Here is a 23,773-nt window from a genome sequence, read left to right on the forward strand (position 1 = left end):
TTTTTCAAGAATACGAAAAATTGCGAAAAATTAAAGCTTGATAAAATGAATCTTAAACTGTTATGTAGATATAAATGTATTATATTAATAGATATGCAATTGCACCGTATAGAATAATTTTGCTCTCTTACGTCGGATTAATTTCACACTTCCGCGGTTTTGAGGGCCCGGAACTTAAGAGTCGCTTAACGCGTTAAAGACATAAAAACGCGGTCCGATGTATAATTACGCAGCTCCGTATCCGGTTTGCGTTATATCGTGTGACTCATTTGCTCGGTCGTCGACAGGAAGTCGAGGGCCCAGTCCGCCGCCACGTGTGAATCTCCGAGTGTTAAAATGCGCGCGCGTTGCACCGGTTGCAGTTTTCCAAACGGCCCCCGCGATATACCCATAGCTCGACGAGACATCGCACCGTCGAGATCGTAAAAGGTAAGGTAGAAATCACTTCTGATTTCATTGTTGCCGAACTAACCCGAGCGCAACGGTGCGAAATGAAATCCGGTCGATCCGCAAAGATAAAAATGCTCCATCTAGGCACGTGCACAATATATATGTAAATGTTCAATCTATGATTATATTGTGTATTGCAAAGGATAAAAGAGATTAAGATTATCATATTTGATGTGAAATCTATATAAAAATGTATTATCCTTCCTTAAAATTCATTTATCTCGAGCTTTGAAATATTTATTCCAGCGCCTTTTTTATTTTTCTAAAATATTCTATACAAATATATTTTTTTTCTGAAACTTTATAAATTCAGATTTATGTAACATAAGAGATAAAATATATTTTTGTCACACAGTACCATTGTGCGCATTATGGTGGTGAATTACGTGTCGCAACGCGAAATTCTCAAGCATTGAAACGGAGCGAGACATCGGTAATATTTCATAATTAGTTGCGATTCAATTTGTACGGCGACGAGATATGCGTTACGTGTATGCGTAGACGCACGCGCGCAAATGCGTATAAATATAGCCAGTGCAACCAGGAACAAGAGAAACAGGTTCCAGCTACGGTACCGTAGATCCTTAAGGCATCATTGAGCGAATGGTAAACCAGCTGCGCCCGTTGTTCGGGATTTCACTGTAAATGTCAATCTACGGCACGTAAAACGTCCCACCGATTTAAAGGAAAGTCGTTCGGTCGAGCGTTGCACGATTGCGACGAAGGGCTGCAAGACGCGAAGAGGGTGTTCATTCAACGACACACTCGCTCGTACACACGCCCCTGGAGAATACTTTATCTTTCGCAATCTCCGCCGGACCGAAGAGAAATTCCAGCAGAAAAGCGTTAGCGGAGAAATTATACGTTTCTCGTTAAATCTTCAAAGCACAAATAGCATATTTAAAAAAAAAGACTACACTGATTAACATTGTACAATGTAACTAAAAAACGAGAAATAAATATGTAGAGACAAAAAAAGATAATAATCTTAATTTTTTGTCTCATTGGATTTGTTTCATATATATGTATATATATATATATATATATATATATATATATATATATATATACATATAAAGTGAAAGAAATATAAATTAATCTCTGAATATACAATTTAAGGTCTTGTCAAATCAACAAATATCAATAGCAAATTTCAAATAATTAATGTGAAAAAAAACTTCTAGCGATATCCCGAGCTCTTTTAGCACAAGTTTCTTGGCTATTTTTAATTTAGAAAGATTAAAAAGATCCTTAGAGATGTTCTTAGAAAAAAAAAATTTGCACATTGAAGCAACGTAACCCCGTTACGCTTAAACAGAGATACTTATCGAGCACATTAGAAAGTTCCGGACTTCATGAAAGTACATGAGCTCAAGCATCGTTAATTACCGTTGCTTCGCAAGTGCGAAGTGGTCTAATGTCTGCGAGGATGCTAAAAGCTGCCCTTGCCGAGGATCGGTCTAATTATTTTACAGTACCGTGAAAATTATCAGACCAATACAAAATAATTTTACGTTTAGTTTTATCGTTCTTTCTATTAGTAAAGCCACAAATCCTTCGTCTGTAAAATACATCAATACATATATATATTGATATTCTGTCCCCTGATTCCTCTATGTGAATAAGAAAGTTCTTTTTTACAACGTTATTATAATATCTAACGCAATTAAAATCTTGATGCGAGTATTGAAAGAAATATTTATTAACATTTATTTCAATAAATTTTGTAAAAATTTAACTGATTGAAGTAAGGATTGAAATAAAGATCGATGAAATCAAAATGAAGATTTTGCAAATAAGATAAAAATGTAGACATTTTTAGCACTCGAAAATATTTATTAACATTTATTTCAATTATTTTTATAAAAATTTAACTGATTGAAGTAAGGATTGAAATAAAGATCAATGAAATCAAAATCAAGATTTTGCAAATAAGATAAAAATGTGAACATTTTTAGCATTCGAAAGTTGTATCTTTTGTACGTATTACGTTTTACACATTGAGCGTCGCAGAAGGTGAGAAAATTAATCTTATTTAGAAAAATAAATTGGAAAAATAATCTGGTTGTCTAATAATTTTCAAATCTCGATTTTATAACGTTTCGCGATGATACGATTTGTTACCGGGCGCACTTATGTATGGATGTTTTCGGCCATATTCGGCGATGCGTCCGGGCGTCTTTACGGTCCAGGACCTGCCGGTAATCTCCGGCCATTCTTTCTCTCTGCCTTCCCCCTTCCTTTAACCCCCTCCCCTCTCACTCTTCTCGAAACGTAATCGTTTTTGCAGCCGGTCCGGTTCTTGGCGTCACCGACCTACCGGAACGCGTCGCGTCGGACTCGAGAACACGATGTCCGTCCGACTAGGACCAGAAAAGACAAAACGGATATGCAGAAATTCTATCGTGATTCTCACTTGTGGCTTCTATGCATATATGCATCTGCAAGTGGCTCAATGAAAATTCAGGAATATGGAGATAAAACTCTTCATCGTCGTCGCTTTCTAAAATTCGCGAGATAAAATCTCTCGTTGATTCGAGCAATTTTTTTTTCTTACAAGCTTTATATCTCTGCATTTTGTCTGAAATAAAAATCTGAAAATTTATCAATTGAAATATATATATATATTGTGTAAATGTTCTTTTTCAATATCCGCTAATTATAAAATACGGACTTTCTTTAGCTCAGAGAGAAATTCTATCACAAGATTCCATGCAATATCTCGTACATGCTGAGATGAATCGCAGGAATACTATTGAAAATATGCGACTTCCTCCTTGGCAACAGTTGACAATTGTGTTACTAAATTTAGATACATATAATGGAGACGCAAAAGAAAGGACACACAAACGCTGAAATGATCTATGCACAATTCGATTCCTATAATATTCCTACAAATTCGAAGAACGAATTCGCTTCGACGTTATTCGCAGCGAATTTCTCTGGCGAGGATTTATCGAGAGGATCCCTCCGAACGGGTCTTAAACCGGGTGACTCCTCGCAAGACGCAGGACAACGTCGTATCGAAAGAAAAAATCCAAAAATATCTTCAGGACCCGTTCGCGATTCCATACGAAGAAGGAGAGAGATCCCTGCATTCGGGCAGACAGAAAGAAAGAAAATAAGAGAGAGAAGAAAGAGCGAGAGAAAGAGAGATAGAGAGAGAGAGAGAAAAAGGATGACCCCTACTCCATTCCATGTGAAGAACAGAACCCCACCACGAATGGCAAACGCACGCAGCGAAGGGGTAGAGCGGTGGTAGAGGACGAGAGCGAGAGGACGAAGAGAGAGAGAGAGATTCAAGGGGAGAAACGGAGAGAAGAGACCGGCGCTGCTGCGAGTTTTCGGAACAGTCAGCGGCGGCGGCGGCGGCGGCGGCGGCGGAGCCAGTTTCTCGTAGCTGCTTCGACGGCGGCAGTCTGCGGCGGCATCGTGCCTCGTGCCTGCCGTGTGTACCTCTTCCTTTCAGTATGAAGCCGACGATCGTGCCAGCTGCAGCGGCTGCACCTGCCGCAACGTCTTGCGCGACGACGCGCGACCACCGTGTTGTACGCACAATCTACCGCGTCTGCTACGCGCATCGCCGTTCCTCCTGATCGCTGGATCTATCCGCGTGTACGTCCTGAAATTCCTCCGTCCTCGTCTCGTCGACGGAATCTCCTCGGCGGGGACCGTCTCCGCAAAAGCGGATCGATCGCCGGCTGTACAGCCGGAAGGGGAACCGCGACCGTTGACACTCTTTCTCTCTACAAAGAGTGCCGAAATTCGCTTAAGCGCGTGCTCGTGCACGTGTCCCACCCAGATAGACAGAGATAATCGCGCGTGCATCCAGCGGTGTATATATGTACGCTGGCGAATTGTCGCGTGTGAAAAAAAAAAAAAGAAAAAACTGTGCGGCTTATTGTTAGATGAGACCGGCTTGGACTAAAAGTGAAAACTCCTTCAATACTGTTCAACGTTTTTGATATCGGACCTTCTTTGCTGGTAACCTTGGTAATTAGGCAAGGCAGCAAGCTTCCTGGAATAAGACGACGATCACCGGCAAGGTAAGTCCCGATTGGAGGGTCAAGAGCAATCAGACCTCTCTCGCGTGACGCGACAAGCGAAATCGCTTCTATCAATTCGGAATCTTTTACGTAATGTAACGTCAAAAAATTTTGAAAGATTGTTTTAATTTTGGAAGACTACAATGCAATCATTTTCGTATTTTTATGTAATTTTCGCTTTTTAATTACTGAATCTCTCTCTCTCTCTCTCTCTCTCTTTCTCTCTCTCTGTTGCGTAATAAATTATTAAAAATTCCATGCATTTTAATAATATAATGAAAAATTTATAATGTATTTTATTAATAATGTATTTAAATGTGTAATTATTATTTAGCTTCTAATTTTCATTAACATTTCGAGAAACCAAATTAGCATATTTGTGTTGTTAAAGTTTATTTTTTACAACGTTAATAAAATTTTACTTTTTATTTCTATTTAGTATATAACATGGAAAAGATTTATCTTCTTATTTAATTATTTTATATATTTTAATGATATTATTATATAATAAAACACAGTTTCTCTGAAATATGAAATATTCTCTTGAAAAGTGAAATATACAAAAATATATTTCAAAAGATAAAATATTCCAAAAAACGGGACATGTTGGAAAGAAAAAAACTGAATATATTATTATAAATAAAGTAAAACAAGGGAAAGATGGATATTGGACGATTATAACTAATAATCTGTTTAGATATTTCTCTATCTCTAGCTCTGGAATTTGTTCACCGTTTGATCGATACGGTACATCGTATATTGATTATCGTGCTGAGAATTAATTGGCGAGTCAATCAGAAAACTTGTTTTTCGATTTGTTTCCGGCCATATAAACAACTCAGATTTTTACTTATAAAAATGAATCTCCTTTTATCGTTTAAAAAAACATTTATCTTGACGATTCTGCACGCTTGTATGATAACGTAGCAATAATAGCGTTAATATCGGCGAGTCGAGCGAAGTCTTTATTAAAGCTAATCGACGAGAGATAGTCCTTTGAAACCATGAGAACTCGGATGATTTACCGTGTCATCTCGTCACGACGAGATCGTCCCCGACGATTTATTCGGCGGAGGTCGATGGTCTCCTTTTCCACACGAATCGACAAGAGGCCTGCCGCGACCTCGACCTCGGGAAATAACGCGGAATTACCATCCCGGATGGTTCAAACGACCAGGAATAATGTAACGTGGGACCTCGAGATCAGAGAGACGATCACTAGCCCGTGTATAGTCCAACAATTCTCGCTAATGTGTTGCATTAATCGCGAAGTAGTCTCTCCTTTCTCTTTTTCTCTTTCTCTCACTTTTTGCCTTTTAAAATATATGTATCACGCAATGGTTACGCAATGTGGAATTAAGAGTGATATTTTGTTAGGTTTTAAATTATAGAAATATGAAAAGAGAGATTAAACTTGAATCCACCAAAGTTTCATTTTTTCATTTCTTTCAGTGCGATTTTTGCTTTTACTGTTAATCTGCTGCACATTTTCTATCTAGAGAGAAATAATTTTTAGAAATAATCAAGTAATCTCGTCTTTAGAAATAATCTCAATTTCATATGATGGAATTGCGATGTCATCTTTTGAGAATAAAAAGTTAAAATTATAATTGTCGCCATGTAACATATACTTCAATTGATTTGCGTAATTCCAATTTCGTCGCGGCAATGTAAGAAGAACAGTTTCTCAGCTGCCGGTGCATCGTAACGTTTCGTTTTCGCGATCCATGATTCGCGTCCGTTCTCCGTGTTTCACGCGCATCGTAATTAAAGTTGCGTCGCAACTTGTCTTGAACGACATAGAGCGACGGCGTGTCCTGAGAGGAAGGCAACCGCGAGCGCAGTCATTAACTCCCGCGACACAATGCCGGGCAATTAAACTGGATTGTATGTCCCCGCTCGCGAGAAACTCGCTTAATCTAATTTCCATGGCAATCTACTTAATTATCTTGACGGGGTCTTGGATCTTCGGTCGCATTCGCCGTCTAAAGGGTACCTCGGGAAAGCGACCTTTTCGTCGTACACAATGCAGCGGCGTTTAGCATCGTTAAATGTCGATCGCACGGAGTATGAAAACAAGCGCCAGGTTGCAGCTGGTGTGATATATTTCACACAAAGTAGCTCGTAATATGGCATATCGTAAAAAAAAAAAAAAAAAAAAAAAAAAAAAAAAAAATGTTAAAGATAGAAAATGACGTTTCAGAAAAAGATCGTCCTCTTTACGTAAATGCACATTCCCCCTAAAAAAAACTTTAGGAAAACGATAAATAATAAATAATAAATAAGAATAATATAAAATAAAATAAAAATAGAAAATAGAAATTATATTTAATTTCTTCCTTTCATTATACTATTTAATTGTTTTGATCTGTTCAGCTTTCGTGGAAAACTCACTCTGTTCACAGACTCTTGTGATTTTATTCACATGAAAGTGTCACAAAAGTGGCACGCAAGCAGGTGAAAAATGCATGAATGCCACACCTGCGAATATACAGAGATATTTAATGCGATAATATTTAATGACCATATATTGGCGCGATACAAATAAATTCCATACGAGAACAGTGACGTAAAATGCGCAATCGATTCCCGTTTCGTGGATAACAGCTGTACAAAATGGCTGGCCAAACTTGTTTCTATTATCGTTTAATAATAATCAGTGATTTGTCTTCGGGAACGGGACTAGCGCGTATGGGTGAGAAACCGTACGTGAAAATTGCGTAACGCTTGAATTCAGGCGAATCGAATATAAATCCATGTACCGTTCGATGTCTTTTATGAAAGATTGGTAACACCAAGTGCAATATATGTGTGTGTGTGCGTGTGTGTGTGTGTGTATTAGTTTTTTTATAGAGGGTGATTCAAATAAATAATCATAATTAATATGACAGAAACTTTAATTTTTCAGTAAATTACTTTGCGTGTAGTAAAAAAAAATTGTGATGTATATAATAAAGAAAAATTAATATTTTATGTTTCTTAATAATGTATAATGTTTTGTATTCAAATTATTTAAAAAAATGAGAAATAAATTTCTTTTTTGTTATTATAATTATAGTCAAAGGAAAAAAATACACATACGCATACACACACACACACACACACACAAACACACACACATATTCCTTTCTCTCTCTCTCTCGTTATAAAAATCTACAAATAAAATACATTTATTTGAAAAATAAAATAAAATAAAAAATTATACATGTTGCGCGATTAATTACTGTAGTTTATAATTATCGGATACATCGCTATGAAAGATATGATAAACAAGTATAGAAAACGGGATCTTTATAAGCCATTCGAAAATGATATAGGATTGTCCGTAGAAGTCGATTGCCAATCGAATCCGCTGTAAAGATTAAGCATTGCGGTAGCCAAACGTGAGCGTGACCGGCGCAAAGAAAATTACATTTCACACCGAGTACGTCGATTCGTTATTCGAAGTCTTTTATACCTAGCTCAAATCACCATTTAAGTCCTGTTTACATCTTCGAGCTATAGCTAGACTGTGATCACAAACTGAACTTCTCTCGCATAATACGTTTCGCCCGCGAGGCTCAATTGGATTGAAAGTGCGTAAATTCAGAGTTAAATCTGTATTTTAAATCATTTAAATTACAATGAAATTTGGGAAAAAACTCTACACAATAATTTAAATGCCGTAATACAGAAAATATTTTGCAGAAAAAATTATATAATTATTTATATGAAATTAGAACGCATATTTTTAAGTAATTATAAAACAATTATATTTTATGATATTGGAAAATTTTTACGAGTTAATCGAATCTCTATGTATCATATTGTAATCTAAATTACAGATATGATTGATGAAACAAAGTTATCGTGTTATTTACTGCGCAAGTGATATTTTACGGAAATTTACGCAGTTAATATAATATATTGTGTTGAATTTTAGCAACACTTTTTAAATCGATTAATTTTATTTCGCTTGTAAATTTATTATGTTTGACAAAAGCATCAACACTTTTCATGAGACTTATACATATATGTATAAAAACGTCAAGATACAAGATACTTTTTTTGATGACGAAACCTGATTATACCTGATTATAAATTTGACGAGACGTGCGATTCCAGCATGCGACCTTCACGAATGATCGGTTCTTGTCGCACGTCCATATACACGCAGTTACGTTCGCCGTATTCTCGGTTTATTTATAGTCGACCTTTAACAGTACTCTTACTCAGATGTGAAGATCTTTCATATATCCCGAAGGAAAGTTGGACGGTAAAAGCCCATTTTACGGGCGCAGCCGACGAGTGTATTGAGCTGGTAATTGATCGATAGATCCTTTCCAAGAGCATTATACGTGTGGAGAACGGTAAAGGAGAAAATTACTCATGTGTATGCGTGTATTTAGCGGGTTCCACCCTTCCACCCCGCCCTGTGGAAGTGCGCAATATATACATTTCGAAATTTTACAAAAATTTAATTGGTGAAATCCACAATATACGTTTCAAAACAGATACACGCTGGACAACATAATATTAATTAATGTTAATTAAAATGGAAATATAAATATCTTTTTAATTAATTCAGCCATGTAGGAGAGAATTTTTTCAATTTCGTAAGTATGTTATTAATTTTTATATAACATTCTCCAAAAATCTTCATCCACCGTCACGCAACACTCGTTCGCTGACCTTAGAGTGACGTGGGCCGAGGAAAAGAGAGTTCCTCGACCTATTCTCAGCGGTAACGAGGCTAATGAGAGAACGATCATGTCGGTCGGCTTTTCGAAGTGCGCACGCGTATGGGTAATTTCTCCTACGTTAGATTCCGCGAGAAAAACAAGACCGTAGGAAGAGGAACAATCATCACGCTCGCTTGTCACCGGTTATCTAGCAGTTCGTCCAATCAACATAATCGAGAGAGTAGCTCGAGCATCGTACGTCGTGTTTCACTTTTATAATTGAAACTTTATTCAAGCGTAGTAAATCAACGTTTTTGCCGATAAATTTAATAAGTTGAAATTACATTTTTTGTTCTATCATAGAGAAGGAAGATATATAACAATGAAGTAAGTATACCAAGTGTACAAGTACTCAGCAAATACATCGATATATTACGCTATATTACTCGAGTAAAAATGTTATTTTAAACGAACGTGTAAGAATTATAGCTGTCCCTTTACTCATCTTTAATCCGAATTATCCAATCTTCCATACAAAATCTCGTAAATTCGATTCGTACCGCCAGCAATCGTCGCTCTCGTCGGCGAGAGACACATCAGCCGTTTATGGTCAAGCAACTTACGGATGAGTGGCGAGGAAACTCTGACGCGCGTCAGAAAGCGGAGATCGGACAGCCTAGAAAGATGACACACACTCGGTTGTCGATCGACCACGCGCGGGGGATTTTCTAAAGTGATTAGAAATAATTGCGTCGACGCCAGCCCGTAGGCTGGAAAAGTAAGGACGTCGTACTATAAGTCAATGCGCGCCCGTCAGATCGTCGACTTTATTAATTGACTCGCGCAACTCCCGTTCGAATGAGGGAGAAAGAGAGAGAGAGAGAGAGAGAGAGAGAGAGATCACGGGAGAAAAAGTCCGCGACGCGACCGGAAGTAAAAGCACGTGGAGGCTCATCGCGTCGGATCTTAGGGTCTGCTAATGTAATGACACACGTTTGACCTCGGGCTTACGCCAATGCCGTTAATTAGAGATCGTTTCCGACATGTGTTGATATATGCCGAAGTATACATGGAAAAGAAATGTAAAATTATATAAGCACGAGATATTTAAAACGGCGTATGAAAAAAAGCATACTTTATCAATTTTTTTGAAAAATAATTTATTATTTATTCAATGTGTTAAGTCAAATAATATTCATATATTTAATGACTTTAGTCTTTAATTCAGTGATTCAGATGCCAAATTTGATTAATTTACATGGTTGACTTTTCTTTTAATTAAAAATAAAATAATAATATATAATATTTGAAAAATTTAAATTTAAGGAAATAAAGTTTTATATATATTAAGTAATCTCTATGTGATTTTTTTTCCCATGATTTTAACACGATTCAGAAAAGAGCACCCATATCCGCGTGAATTATTTTGCAAAAAAAAAGGAAACAGAGAACAGGATGGTAAACGGATCGGTCATTCATCTCGCAGACCGTAATCGCGCATTTTCTAAACCGATTAGAAATAATTATATCGGCAAATCGCCAACGGCTAGAAAATCGAAGACATTTGCGACGATTCGATCTCGCGGTTTATGTTGATTTTATTAACGTGCAACGTCTGATTGGCAAATGGTGAAAATGGTTCTAATTAATGCGTCTATGACACGCTCGTGAATCTGTTAATCTATCATAGGCTGGCAGATATACATATACTATATTGATGGTTGCTCAGGTACCGTGGGACGAAATTATAATGCTCTCCAAGTCTGACTGCTTTACGGCACTTAAAATTAAATTCCACAAATGGCACGGTGCGTAAAACACACACGCGTCGATACATTTACCATAACGCAAAACACGCGCGCTCGCCTTTATCGCCCGTTATTTACCGCGTCCGCTTCGGCTCTCGCGAGGAAACGCGAGATAAATTTTCAATCTACGAAGCACGTAATGACAGTAATCAGTCTCCCACTCACCGCGGCGGAAGCTTTGCATGAAAAGACCGCCTGCGAAATTGACAAACGCGCGCGCACGCGCGACCGAGCGCGCGATTCGGATGGATTTGAAAGTTTCAATTAAAAGGAGACTCCCTCGCGCAAGAAGTTTCTCTGCGATAGATCACGTATTTCATTATGGTCCACATGTGCGGCGCACATATACGATTCTCGTTACACGGACGAACGATTGGTAAGGCCGTAAGCGTCTTCCTTTTGCTCTATGTCTCTGCGCTTGCAGAATAGTCGCCTGCGACGTAAAAGTGGAACGAGGCTTCTGCGTGCGCGTCTCTTCGCTTACGACGCGCGCAATTCCCGTCGCCGAGACACCTACAAACTATTTTACGAGCTGGTAATGGCATAATCCACACCGCCCACTCTTTATCATTACTCTTTCTCTCACCTGGATGCGAGATGGTGGCTTTCATGCGCTTAGATGCGCAGTCGACGCGCCTTCGAGATCAGAGACGCGCGAAGCACGCGATTCTGCTTTTGTTTACGTTTGAAAAATCTTTAGCAAAGTTATGTTATCGCCTCTAACCATCTCATGTGTCTTTACACTTGAAACAACAAACAATGAAAACGACTTTCCTAATATTGGAAATGCAGTTAATGATAATTACATTGACAATTAGACATGCCAGTTGTCTATAGCTATTTGCTCCGCAATTGCGCGCATTATCGAAGAGAAATTTTACATTGCATTGCACTATCGCTGTAAATGTCAACTTACGAGGAAAGATTAGAGCGCATGAAAAGATTCGAATTTGCAGAATCGCCGCGGGGGTGTTGGTCTATGGTTAATTCTCGCCGCGATAACGAACTTGCTAAATTTACACGGCAACTTGCAATTTACTGACTTTCTCGAGTGCGTCATTACTCTATCGATCGTATGTCAAGCTGGAAACACGTGCTTACTTGCAATCTCGCCCGGACGCAAAATGCTCGCTCGCGCTTTTCGCATCGCGTCGTTTCGTGCGCATGGAAACTATGGAAAGTGCGAGTTATCTCGCCGTCTTTGGCTTACAATGTGTATAGGGGACACGACGTTCGCGAGCCGAAGACTTTCGAACGTTATAGCGAGAAGGAATTCCTATTATGTGCAACGTTAATGAGCGCGACTGGTCTGATTGTGAGTGTGAATGATAAATATTTCAAGTCAGGACTGGATCAAATCCATGATCTCAAAGATTTACTGTTCCACAAAGGCTTATTATAAATTATACAAAATGTGCAAGAATATTTCTATATTGGAATATTATTTGGAATATATTTTCTCAATTTGAAACAAATATTTGTAGGAATGGAAAATGAAAATTTTCTTATCGTTATCATATACAAAATTCATATGCGTAAAATATTTGCGCGAAAAATTGCAGTTAATATTAGAAATCAGTAGCGAAATGTTTCAACGATCATCACTATTTTACACATTACTATTAGCGAGTCTGCGCGAATCTCTTTACTGAGTTTTAACATCCGCGGAACGGGCGTGTAACACTGTATTATTTACGCTTACACGTATACATGTCATTACACTTTTCATGTAAATTGTTATCTGATTACAGACGGTGAACTAAAGAATTCACCAGTAAAATTACGTAGTTTACCAACGTAATTATAAAGGCTGCCCAGAGTAGCCAGAATGCAGAACGTACGCGAGTCTAAGAAATGGACGTTACCGGTTGAAGGGTAATATTAGCCCTAGGATGTGTGCGCGCGTTCTGGGATAAGAATGATCGTAACTACAGGGTGTATGATTATTTTCTCTAATTATATAGAATTTTCGAAACATCTGACTTTACTGATATCTTTTTTTCATATTTATCAAAGCAATATACACAATGTATAATTTAATTCTTCAGTTAGTTTAACTCTTCGTTATATTCCGTTTAATTTTTAATTTTTCTTCGCACCTACATTATTCGTCTAGATATAAAATTAAAATCGAATAATATATCTTAGAGATGTACGAACTATATTTTTCAGATTTTTTCGTACATTATATATTTCATATACATATATATCATTTCGTGCCAAGTTATTGTGATTATATAGAGAATCAAAAGCCAAAACTAAATAAGTCCGAGGGGAGATGTTATCTATCATAAATTTCATGCATCCCCTTGCCGTCTCGCTCGAAAATCTCACTTGCGAGATTCTCGCACACCGCGCCGTGCCGCACAAGGAAAGGGTTAATGACGTTCCCACGCCCTTCGTCACGATCATGCTCCGCTTAAAAAGTGGGAAGCTGGCCCTGCGGCCAGTGTAAGTTCATGTGCAAAATGAATCTTCTCTTGTAAGTCAAATCGCTTGCTTTGTACGAGCAACACTTAAGTGACAAATCGTGTATCGCTGTCGGGAGAAATTCGCCATGTATTCTTATTCTTATGTTTGATTTGCTTTTGCATTCTCAACGATGAGATAAGTGCAGAAATACGTAGACATCAAATATTGTCTCGATATATTATCTTATATTCGACCTCGACCGAACGCCTCTTCCTTCTTTGACAAAAATGTTCTACTGCTTAATTTTTTTTTTTTTTTTTATTTTAATATAGCATTGATTTTGCATGACAGAAACGCATACAGATGTACAGTAACGATTTCCGGTGACAGTAAATTTTTTCAAAAGTTGTCTTTCTATGCGGTACGTGAATCACGCTCGCGAATTACCATAACACTGCGAACGACATTACATTTCACGAAGATATTTACGAGCCGTTTTGCGTCGGATACGACGGCTCTTTACGGCATATTTTCTTATTAAACGTATGCACTTTAAACGTTTCCTCTTCAACGTTCGGTTGTCGGTTCGACGCGTAACGCGTTTCAGAAATAGACAACAACCAGGGGCCGGATAGATCGAATCGCGAACGAGGAAACTCGTCGAAATGAATGAACGTCACGGGGAATTTCTATGTAACAAAGTTATAAATCGTTTCTCGCTTGACTTTCTACCCGAGTCGCGGTTAAGATTACCACAAATCATGCGCCAAAATTTTACAAGCGGTTTTGCCAAGAGATTTACGTATCGTCGTATTGTTTCACGGTTATGAATAACGATGTCGCGGTCGTGAAAAATAAGGAAAAATTTATAAGATTAAAGACGTGCCAACTACATTTATATAGAACGAGGTCGACTTTTTACATTTGATTGGATCTTTCAATTTTCCCTGAATTGTAAAAATTCTAAGAAGATTTATTATTATGAAAATTTCCAAAAATTTAAACATCTGGCAATTTTAAAAGATTTTTTGAAATCTGAAAATTCCAATAGATCAAAATCATTAACAATAAGCCTTGAAATCCCTCGAGTTCTTAAAAAAGAATCATAGAATTTCTCCTCAATAATCACACAGTCAATCATTCGTTTAATGAACGACGCTATTATCGAATTAAATGTGATATCGCGCGAGAATTTAATTTCACAACAGTTATGAACAATAGATCGTGTTCACGGTAGTGTCTAGAAAGTAATTTCGCCGTGAGAACGTTTCCGTTGTTGACCATTAAGATATACGAGAGAGACGTATTTACTGTAGACGACGAGTCTCACGATCTCGTACGTCGACACTCGGGATCGCGGAGAGTTGACTCTCGCGGCGGCGGCGGCGGCGGCGACGACGGCGGCGCGTTAGCCCTCGTGAACTGCGATAACCACACCTACAGAGCACCGATCATCCTTCAAACGACATCGTCGAGAGGTGCGGGACCTCTGGCGTGGTTAATGCCATGAGAGCTCGGAGCTGCGGGACGTTGTTTCTCATTCCGAGCTCTCGCCTTTCCGATTTATACATCGTCCGCGAGCGCCAAGCTCGCATACGGCTAAGTCCCAGTTTCAAAATCCGGTTTCAAATTCCATTTCGCGCAATGAAAAGTAAGAGTGAGAGAATAGAACGGGCACACACGCTGGTGCGATACCGCGCGTGTGCTACGGCCGTTACCGTGCGCGATCTCTACTCCGTATGTAATTTACTTTGACGTTACTGCCTCCACCGCCGCCGCCGCCGCAGCCGCGATGTTCGCACGTACACGCGGCGATAGATTTCTGAGAGAGGTGAGCTCTCGAATTTCCAGCTTTCTCTCCGTTCCGGACAAAACGGAGCGGTCGATCCCCCGCTCGTTCGTTCGTTCGTTCGTTCGTTCGTTGATCCGATCGGGCCCAAATAATTGCCGAGCTATTTTAGAATAGTTTCGACGTAATTGGAAAGCACGTTTGAAAATACCGCCGAACTATCGGAGAAATTTAGTGATCGTAATATATAATGCGTGCTTACAATAATATATTAAAGTAATAAAAAAAAAAAAAAAAAAAAAGTACACAAAATATATCGGTGCAATAATATAAATATGAAAATAATATAGCAAGAGAGAGAAAATATTTTTTATATACGGTTTAGATGTAATTAAAAAGGAAATTTATAAATGTAGCGTATTCTATATTTAAGTTTAATTATTATCGACCTCGCGTAAGACCTAGTATCATCCTTCCAGAGAAATTCATATTACCAATACAAGCAAACAGTATAATTATTTGTAGATCTCTCTGGAAATATAAACTCTCTATTGATAGGTGTAATTTCCACAAGCGAAGGTTGGCTTGTTTAAACTATCATCGAATAAATGATATACAAGCACGATGCATATTTTAGTATATTCATTTAGCACATTCGCGATTCGTCTGAAAATAATACTCTTGTTTAATTCTATTAGCGCTCCAAAGATTTCAACACTCCCACTCTTTAGCACGGCCGTTCTGTGTTTACACTCTATCACTGGCAGTCTGGCACTTGGCTCGTCTAGCTGACATTCAACTCCGTGTAAGCAACGGTTTACATTAGAAAATCTTGAGATTATCACTGTTTCAATATGACGGAACTTTAATCTTATTCGAGCACGAGCGACGCAGTATCGCACGAAAGTATCGCATTTTTGGAGCACGTTGTTGCGCAGATTACGTAGGCCGTAGGCCATTAAGTCGGTTAAGGCGGTTGGCGTCGATTGATAGCCGACTCGTCCTCCTAACGTCTAATGTCGAGACCCAAACGTGATTTAGCGACGCTTTATCTAGCGTTATTAATTGCGCAGCCATTTAGCGCTTTTCTTTGTACTACGCCGTCACTGCCTTCCGCTCCGAAATCCTAAAGCTGAATTCGTTCCGTGTGATACTTCGCGCGCGACAGACTCGCTTACCCTCGATCGAGGCTTAATTACGAGAGGCGGTAATGAGCCTCGGGAGCAAGGGAATATTGGCCGATTGGCGTCAAGTACGCGATGGGCGACACACCGAGCCCCCTTACTGGGCCAGTAGGCCACATAAGCCGCTCTCCAATCATTGCCTCTCGGCGATCAGCTTGACTCCGGCTTCTCACCGGCAGCGTCGCTATGACAATATGTACTAATAAAACTTTAATGATTTGAGATTTTTTTATCGCATTTCGCTGATTCCTTGAAATTTATATGTACTTTCATAATTCGCACTAGCGCTCTAGAGTTTTTATTCATACGTTCAGTAAGCATTTGAAGATTTAACGTCGTCTCTCGTTAACCCGAAAATCCCATCGTAAAAAATGATTGCAAAGTATGTTTATTTCGTAATAACGCGATATTTTTCAATCAAACAGTGTCACTTATTCACTAACGATAAATGTAAGATAAAATTTATTTCTTTCATTTTATATTACATACTTTTTAACTTTCATCAGACTAAAATTAATTATATGTGTGTATTAAAATATATTAAATATGCATATAATTTTTCTCTTCCCTTTTTATATATTTTAAAAATCAAAGTATATAAAATATATATTTTCATAGTGTTTACTCTTTTCCTATTTTGCTTTTTCGCTGACATATTTGGCGCTTGCCAGTGCAGTCCTTGACGATTCTTCTCTCTTCCTGCATCTCCCGCATAAAATAATTCCTGGTGATCGCTAGCGCGAGACGCAGGATATCCTTGAAACCTCCTAACGGTCCTGCCGAGACCTCCGCCGCGAGTCTGTACCGACTCCTTGATAGTGTTTTCTCCGTCGCGTACGGTATACGGTATACGGTATACGGTATACGGGTGCGCGCGCGTATTACGTATCACGTATCGTGTATCCGTACAACCTGCATATTCCGAGTGCATCGTGCATCTACACGCGACGAAATATCGGCCTATACGTGCCGTGCTGGTTCACTCGCTCGTGTGTATTCCTTAGTTTCCGTGTCGGATCCGTTACGATAGACTGAATTTCGTGCCAGCGATGGATAAATCGGCAACGGACCCGGAATAATGATATTCCTTTGCTCCTCCCTTCTACCCTCTTTCTGCGATTGTCATACATCCGAAAGTCACGATGAAAATTACTCGCGTAAATTGTATAAAACTCCTCAATTTATTATTTATTCTAAAATTATACGCATTTTTGAAAAGTCACGAACTATGATTTTCTTGGACTTCTTTGATTCTCTGAATTATCAAGTCTTTTTTTTTAGATCGTACAACTATGTTTAAAGATATTTCTTCTTTAGAAATGTAAAAGTCTTTGACTGTACGTAACAAATATACAAAGATGTTTGATTTTTTTCATCTTTGAGATGTAGATTTTCCGCAACCTCGAATTCTCATTTTGTTATTGCCATATATTTTGCATATGTAAACGATTGCGAACGAACATTTGCATATGCATGTACTGCTACCGGCGATCATGCACCTATCGCGCCGTTACTTCCATCCCGGTTCCCACATGTACTATCGCTGTTATCGTTATAGATTTTGTTTATGTTCGCACGCAGGAAAGAATTCTGATTTGCAACAACGGAAGTTGATCCGTTAGAAAGTTAATTTCTCGTCAAATGTACATCGAAAACGATGTTAAATTAAACAAATAAATATGTAAAAAAAAAAGAGAAAGAGAAAAGAGGAAATGAGCTATAAATACTTAAAAAATATTATATTATTCAGAATAGTATCGCACTTGAAAATATCTTCAAATCCTTTACTTTGAAATAAAACTACGCAACATAGACGTAGCGATATTTATGTAGCACACGGGGTGTACGCGCCGTTCTGGTTCCCACGTGGCGCTCTGTCATCGTCTTCTTGAATTTCGATACGAGAGTCTCACGTCGTAGGTCGAGAGATCCTACCCTCCCTCGCGTTCGCGGATGAGAGGACAACGATCTCTTTGTTGAGCATGAAAAAGGTTGAGCGATACCGTAAGCACGAGGTCAAAAGTCACGTCAGTCTACCAGCCAGTGTTACTTTTGATAGTATACACATGATCGTCGTTTAAGATCTGGGACACGATTTACTTAATTGCATCGCGATGCGCCGATCGATCGATTCGATCGTGCGCGATGATCGCGAATGTTACTAGCCTACACAATCCTACAATTCACATCATGTAATTATTTTTTTTACGTTTAGATAATTATTTTTTAAATAATGAATGATAATAATAATCGTTAAATGTTAATTAGCTATTATTATTGCATTATATACAGGGTGCTCTGTAATTGGTGAAAAATCTGTTAAAGACAGACTTGAGGTCATTTAGAGTTGATTTTTCCTCAGCGAAAATATCGAGAGGCGTCATCATTTTTTGCAAGTTTCCAATTTTTGTCATTATATATCTTTGTAATTGAGCTTTAAATTAAAATTCTATTACAGTAAACTCTATCTGAAATTAATTGAGGAATGTTATGTGAATAGTTTTAGTAATTTTTTAACTGCAAAAAATTTAGTTTGCGAAAAGCGTCTTTTTTCAATCGCGATGAAAAATCATCTTCAAACGATCTCAAGAATCTGTCATTAACAGGTTTTTCACCAATTACAGGACACTCTATATATCTCATAGGTATTATTAATGTTATATTAAAATAGTACTATTTTTTATATGTTACACTTAATTATACATTTTTAATAGAGAATCGGATCGGATTTTTCAATAACACATATGGTAGCTCTCTAACTGGTTTATTTGTTTGATCTTTAAAATGCGAGAGAACAGTTGTGATGCGACGCATGATTTCAGCGGATTGTCTATCCCGTTAGTTGAGAATCACCGTGCATGCGTTTGTCACGAGCGTCTTACGACCAATTACTTAAATACTAACGACGCCCGAATGAACGAAACGCTTTTACGGGGAAAACGCTTATACACGCAACACATGCAATCATTTATTGCGTATTTAAAGAATAACGAGATGCGAATATACATAAACACTGGCTGTCGTCACTGGCTATTGCGTTGCATATGGCAGTTTGTGTTACTTGCACGATCCGATGATATTGCGACACGAATTACATAAAATACAAATTAATATAACCAGAAAGATAAAATAATTTTCACTTTGCCGAAATTAAATGTTTTTGCTATAAAACAATATGTTAATCATAGAAAATAAATACAAAAATAATTTTAAGGTTTATTAAGCACAATATGACAAGCTATATAACAGCCACCAACTTTAAATATTCCAAACAATTAATTTTATAATTGCAAAACAAAATACATTTTTTTATATTAGCATTGGAAAATATTAAAATATTAAATTAGATTTAATAAAATAGATTATATATAGATTAATTTAAAAGATATTATATTAATTTAACATAACTATAATACACAGAATAATTAGAGGATAATTTGACTTCTAAATTCATAAAAAAATTTTAACCCAGAAACATCCACTAAAGAGAGATGCATATCTATCAAGTACATGATGTTAGAAACACCGCGATCACATTTCTTGTAGCGTATAAAACGAAGGCTGCCTGCCACAACACAACACTCGACAGGTTCGAGCATGGCACAGCATCCGTCTTCGGGACCAGATCGCATCTACAAATCGCAAAGAATCGCGTCCACGACTGGCCCGGAATGAAGTCCTATGCACCAGGGGGTCTCGCATCTCGGTCGTATGCAAATTGCGTTTCATAACTCATTATTCCGCTTACCGTTTCCAGGGTGAACGTGTCGGTTCGAACGTGTCAGATTGCGTTTATCAATTTTCATCTCGTAATTTTCCGAATATTCATCTAGCGATCCCTCATGCCGAGACGATTATCACGATAACGTGAGAGCACGATTCGAATGATGACAAGCGACTTTTATACCAACTGGCACATAATAAAGGAATTATCGACACCGTTCTTATCGCGGAATTGCGAATCGGATCGATTTTTGCGGTAGATCGATAATGAGAAATCCGGCTATGATAATCATTATTATGGCGATTAATTTGACCGACGTGTATCATCATTTCGCGGACAAGAGATTCTGATGAATAAATCTATCCGCTGTTTCGTCGAGATGAAGTTCTCTTCTCGTGGCTTTATCGCGGTCTCGCGATCGTCCTATGATCGTGACGGCATAGAGGATGCCGTGGAAAATCGATTAAACGCCAAATTGATGCTTCACAGTGAACCAGAGACTGAATCCAAAGAAAGATCTTTGCTCGGTAAACGTCGCGTTATTTGCAAGAAATAACGCTTACATTTAATTTCGAATAAAATAATATAATAATATATGTAATGATGAAAAATCGATTTTTAAATGTTGTTTTTATATTTATAAAATTAGTAATGAAGAAGGAAAATCTCTTCTCTCCCGCAACGTTCTACTTTATAGACCACCTGTTAACCGTTTGTCAATGAGTAGCGCACGTTCCTTAAGCGGTCAATAACTGCACGTTTTACGTTATGACACTTAAGTCGGGCAGGTGAAATTTTACTTTTCACGTGACGGCCGCGTTCGAGAGAAATTGGGCGAACGAGGTTATTATTGCCTTGATCATCAGCAACTTCCTTCTGCGCAAATCGGATAATTTTTCTTCGTCGCTAAATGTGACGATGCTCTCTTACAATATTAGTCAAGCCGATTTCAAAGGGACATTTCGTTTTACATTTTTTTTTTTTTTTTTTTTTTTTTTCAAAAGGACCGCCTATTCTCTAGTAGCACAAAAGATTTCCACAAAGGATTTGTAAAATTGACAACTTTTTAAAATATCTTTCCGAATTATATTGTCGACCTTCATCCTTAAATTTCAAATCTATGTATATACCTATACATTCTTGACTGGATCTTTTGGATGCTTGAATTGCGAACCTGTCCTTCGATCTCGATTTCTCAGGTAGACGACTCGGTCGGTGGTGGTTTCGGTTGTTGCCGGAGTAAGTAGCCGGCGGATATACATGACTACTTAAGGGTTCGCGCACGATGGACCGCCGCCGATATGCGGTTTCGAGCGGAGAGAGAATCTAGTCGAGAGGAGTCGATCTTAGGCTACGTTAGGTTGGGTTAACGCAGGGCGCGACCACCGACTCTCATGCCACCCAAGACTCTCCGCGGTCGGGTCGCCCTGTGTAGAACCTGAATCTCAAAGGTTCTCAACCGGCTCTTTCTCCTTACGAGACCTTTCGGGTCTATAAGGTATCCTTTCGCTTACTTTCCTGACTGTCAATTATGTTCACAAAAAATTCCAAATTGTCAATCTCGCGTAAATATCTCGTATACGAAACGTTAAAAATAAAAGCCTATAATTTGTAAAATTCCTTTTTATCGAGAAAATCGTTTACGCGAACTTGATCTACTTTTGCTCTAAATACTTTTAGACACATATTCATCTTTATGACATTTTATTAAGGATCAGCTGTTTGATTACAAAATTATTGCTGAGAAAGTGTTTATGTATTCATGATCGGAAAATTGCAATATTTCGCAAGTGCACGAAATCTCTTCTCTCGCGTATATATTTTTTACCTGGCGTAGCATCGTCATTCAAATTCGCCGAAATCCTTTTACGGACAGTTAACACTTTACGTAACGTGTTATGCCACATGCCCAATTTTGGTCAAGTCCCACCAATCGCCATTAATTAACATTCTTTGTCGTCGCATTTTTTGACGTGTCGAAGCAAACTCGAGAGTCAAGAATGGATATAAAAATAGCGGATTTGTTCAATTTCCATATAAAGTATCCGCATAAAAAAATAGCTTCGCTTTATAACGTCGAGAATTCTTACAATCTAATCTATATAGAATATTTATCAATTTCTAAACAAGATAAAAAAAAGAATATTGTTAGTTTCTCATTGCTTTAGGATTTGCATTTAAATTGCAGTTGATTATTAAACACTTCCAAATTAAGAAATCATATAATCAATCTTTCATTTATCATACATTCGTAATATTTAATTCGGCCAATAAATTTGTCGCATTTAATATTTCAAATGTTGATCTCTCTTGAATTTTAAGTCGAAGCTTCATAAGATTCGTTCAGGCTATTATTTCGAAGAGTGGGGCGTGGCGAGAAGAGAGATGCGACTGATGCAGTTAGTCGGCAGTGAGAATGGACCGGCCGATATGTGTGAGAGTAGAGATCGATCCGCTATTCATAAGTCGAGAGCTCGGATTTCGGTTGCGGTAGCGGAGAAAGAAAGAGAGAGAGAGAGAGAGAGAGAGAGAGCTCGATGCAACTGAGTAACGTAGCGCTTTTCCTGCTGCTGTTGCTTCGATTTGTTGTTTAGATTCCCTCTCCCGAACTGCTGTCAAGGCCAGAACTGGCCAACCGTGGCCTCGAAGGTCGCTGTGCGATGGTGAGAGGCGCCTAGAGAGGAACCTAATCGCGGGAGAAGTACGCGGTATACATAATGGGTGAAACTTCCAGTTCTGCGATAGCTCGCAGTATCGTCCGGCAGGATTCTCGTCCATCAAGTCCTGCTAATCGACCGGTCTTGTTCTCAGAAAAAATCTCGATATATTGTATATAAAAATATATATACGAGGAGAGAGAAATTTTATATGTTTCCAAAATATTTTTAATTTTTTAATCTTCAACATGCCAACAATTTCTCAGCAATGAGTTTAGTTAATCTTTAATTAAATGGCCAAATTATTATAGAGATGAACATACATATTTTGAATCATTTAGAGTAAAAAGGGAAAAATTTATAGACGATTTTATTTTAAAAATAAACATTACAAATAGTAGATTTATTTTGTTTTGAAAGTTTGCATATACTTATAAGAGATGAATGCGAAATGGATAATCTATAAACAACCGAATATTAATTTCGAACATTAATTTCAATAAATTAAGTTTGAAATTTTCATTAAAATGTAGCTATATAATTTGATATCTTATCCCACGACTAATTTTTTTATATGTATATATTTTTATATTTCATATCTATTTTTATCTCTTTCTTTCTAAATTTCCTAAAATTAATTTATGTTTCTCTTTTTTACACATGAGCTTAATTAGAGAAATAGGATTTGTTTTTAAATGATTTCCTCACTCTTATATTTCTAGGATTATGTAAAGTATTTAAAAATAATTGGCGATAAATTGCGAATTTTCGAGGTCATCGATAAAACGATTACTGCGCAGACGGCTGCATGACTGAACAGATTAGACGTGGATAAACGTTGCGAGCTTATATGGCCGTCCCCGTTGGCCTTATAGCGACGCCAAGGTTTAAACTTTCTTGGAGAGTGCCTTTTATGTCTCCTCCTGGAAGCTGGCTGACTCGCCGCGGGGACCATCCGGAAGAGTCGCCCACGACTCGATCTAATTTCCGATGAGCGACTTTGCTGTTCAGACGTGGAAGAAATGTTTACGAGAGGACTTCT

General features: G+C 38.0%; 1 protein-coding gene and 1 long non-coding RNA gene across 3 annotated transcripts in view; one reads left to right on the forward strand and one right to left on the reverse strand.

Annotated features, from left to right (window-relative positions):
• Positions 1–23,773, reverse strand: part of LOC140675482 (uncharacterized) — an 81,891-nt gene that overhangs the window by 4,004 nt on the left and 54,114 nt on the right. The gene's annotated exons all lie outside the window — the stretch shown is intronic.
• Positions 3,847–23,773, forward strand: part of Knockout (Stork-head domain-containing protein knockout) — a 73,271-nt gene continuing 53,344 nt past the window's right edge. For both annotated transcript variants that reach the window (XM_072910051.1, XM_072910053.1), the window contains exon 1: positions 3,847–4,496. The gene's annotated coding sequence lies outside the window, so the exon portion shown is untranslated. The remainder of the gene's footprint in view (positions 4,497–23,773) is intronic.

The sequence above is a fragment of the Anoplolepis gracilipes genome, chromosome 17 (genome assembly GCF_047496725.1).
Source record: "Anoplolepis gracilipes chromosome 17, ASM4749672v1, whole genome shotgun sequence".
Taxonomy (NCBI): Eukaryota; Metazoa; Arthropoda; class Insecta; order Hymenoptera; family Formicidae; genus Anoplolepis; species Anoplolepis gracilipes.